Source organism: Mustela nigripes, chromosome 4 (assembly GCF_022355385.1).
Source record: "Mustela nigripes isolate SB6536 chromosome 4, MUSNIG.SB6536, whole genome shotgun sequence".
NCBI lineage: Eukaryota > Metazoa > Chordata > Mammalia > Carnivora > Mustelidae > Mustela > Mustela nigripes.
Window position 1 is genome coordinate 11,417,344 of NC_081560.1, and position 3,180 is coordinate 11,420,523.

A 3,180-nucleotide genomic window follows, 5' to 3' on the forward strand; every position below is an offset into this window, starting at 1 on the left:
GATTAGAAAACTTTCCATCGTTTTACTCCACTGGATGTGCCTTCTCTCAGGAGACAGAAGATAAGTCTGTTTAAACTGGCCAGTTTTGAATATAAGTTGATCAGCCTCTCCAGTATTGTCCACTTATTGTGGACATGTAGCATGATGACATAATGGTGTTCTCAATGGTGTCCAAAACATAGAACATCGAACCTTATGCTGCATACTTACTGGTACTGTATAGACCCATATTGGGGCAGTAGAAAAATGGAACAACATCTTAGACCAACTTCCTTGCTTTCCCCAGATTGTAAACCTCCATTGTACAGAGCATCAGTGATCTACAATGAGAACTCTGGAGCTTGAGATAATGTACCAGGGCAGAATCATTCTTCTCTAATTCCATATACCCTGAAAAGTGTTGGGAGGGAATTAAAGTGGCACCTGGCACTGACAACAATAGATCAGAGGCCAGTAACCACTTAGGATGTCTGAATTTCTACCTCTCACTTTATCCATCCCATTACTCAAATGTCATCCCCTTAAAGGACTCTTGCCAGTTATCCTACCCCAACTAGGAATGATTTGCTCATTTTTGGACTTTAGCATTTGTTAGTAGCACTTATTATTACCTGATATGTTATGAGTACTTACTTCATTCCTTCATGTTACATGAAGCAAATGCAGCAGTGACTACAACAAACAAAAATCCCTGTGCTGTTTATATTCAAGGGCATGGTGGATGTTAGACCACATAAAAGATAAGTAACTGAAATTACAGTGTTAGTTCATTAATCATGCTGAAGTAAATGCAAAGCAAGGAAGATGGACAGGAAATTTAATTATGCTTATTCATTGTTCATCTCTGACACTAGAATAAAACTCTATGAGAACAGGGGCATGTTTATATAGATGATATTGTTAAGCTATAATATAGTGCTGATAAATTGTTGGTACATGATGGATGAATGGATGTGTGATATACGATTAAATAGTACTTGTTCCTCACCTGAATAGTTGCGTGATACCTTCGGAGCCTACTCTTCTTGGTTTCCCTTGTGGTTCACAGTACCATTTTCCCTTCCTCACTTCCCTTACTCCTACAACCTCCTCTAAGTCTCTGTGGGCCTTTTAAGGATGGGAAAACAGGTCAAGGACAGAATTGTTGGGACAGCTCAGTGACGTATATTTCTACAATGTCTGCATAATGAGCACTGGTGAAAAAATATAGAAGAATCTTTACTCTTTTAAAGGATCAATATCTGTTCTTAATACTGGAATGGAAAAGAACTAAATCTGCTCTCTGTTATGCATGAAAATGTTGGAAATGAGCCTGTCTACCTTGCTGATCCCCTCATCCACCCCTCAGGCTCTATGCCTCCTTATTCTCGTAAGTAACCTAGCCCAGAACTCTCACCCTGATGTTCTTTGACTCTTTCCCTGGTAGAAAACAACCCCGAGAAGGCACTCACCTCCATGGAGGGGCCTCTCCACCACTTCTCAGTCTCCCCAGGGCTCGGCTAAAGGTAAGTCCTATCTATCTACTGCTTAGCCATGCATCGGGCTGAGCAACTTCATCAAGAGGAGCCTAGGAACAAGTCCAGAAATAACAGTGTTGTGGGGCAGCTGAAGGTCTCTCTCTCTACTTCACTCCTACTACCCTCCTTCCCAGAGGGACTTAGTCACTGAGGTTCGTCTTCTTAATTAGTCCAGGCTCAGGGCATCCCTAAGCAATCAGTCTGGGAAGAACAGAAAAAACTTTTAGTTATTCCCATTTTTGACCAATTAAGTATCAGAATTTTCTAAACTTTTTGCTTAATGAGAAAACATGAAATATCACCAATCAGAGGCTTTCAATAACAAGACAGTCTTCTCAAGGGCTCAAGCCTAGATTTTGGAAAGATACCTCGGACACTAACCAGATCCCTCCCTTTACCCTATATCTTGGACTCTTCTCTGATACTCTAGTACTCAGAGAAAAAAATCATCCCCCACCCCCAATAAGAGACATTACAACTGACCTCTAAAATGTGCACCAATATCAAAAAGCATGCATACTGGACTCAGTCAAAGCCTTAAATTCACCAGAAATCCCCTAAAAACCTGTTTTTTTTCTTTGCTAATTTTAGAGAGGGACTCCTGATCCTAAACCTGAGGACCCTCCAGAAAATGGAAGAGGTTCTTCCTCCCAATCTCAGTCTATTCTCTGCTATTGTCTCAAATTTCCACTCTTCGAGACATATGTACATCTGCATGCATTCTAGCAAGACTCCACCAGCCATTTATTTCTATGGAAGTCTCTGCCAGCTGAGCACTTCAAAGTGAGGACAGCATAAGGACAGCTAATGTAAGCAGTTATATTTACAACCTAGAACAACTAACAGATGTAAATTGTAAGTCTGCTTTATGCTAGAGTGAGACAGAAAAAGTAATAGTTAACAAAACATTTATCTGGATTTGGGATTTCATTTGTAATATGCATTTTTTGCTATTTATTTATTTTTTAATTTAATTTTTAAATTTTTAAATAAACATATAATGTATTTTTATCCTCAGTGGTACAGGTCTGTGAATCACCAGATTTACACATTTCACATCACTCATCATAGAATATACCCTCCCCAATGTCCATACCCCCACCACCCTCTCCCATCTCCCCCATCCCCCAGCAACCCTCAGTCTGTTTTTTGAGATTGACTCTTTTATGGTTTGTCTCCCTCCCGATCCCATCTTCTTTCATTTTTTCTTTTCCTAACCCTCAAACCCCCCACATTGCATCTCCACTTCCTCATATCAGGGAGATCATATGAGAGTTTTCTTTCTCCGAGTGGCTTATTTCTCTAAGCATAATACCCTCTAGTTCCATCCACATGGTCACAAATGGCAAGATTTCATTTCTTTTGATGGCTGCATAGTATTCCATTGTATATATTACCACCTCTTCTTTATCCATTCATCTGCTGATGGACATCTAGGTCCTTTCCATAGTTTGGCTATTGTGGACATTGCTGCTATAAACATTCGGGTGCACGTGCCCCTTCAGAGCACCATGTTTGTATCTTTAGGATATATACCCAGTAGTGCAATCGCTGGGTCATAAGGTAGCTCTATTTTCAGTTTTTTGAGGAACCTCCACACTGTTTTCCAGAGTGGTTGCACCAGCTTGCATTCCCACCAACAGTGTAGGAGGGTTCCCCTGAC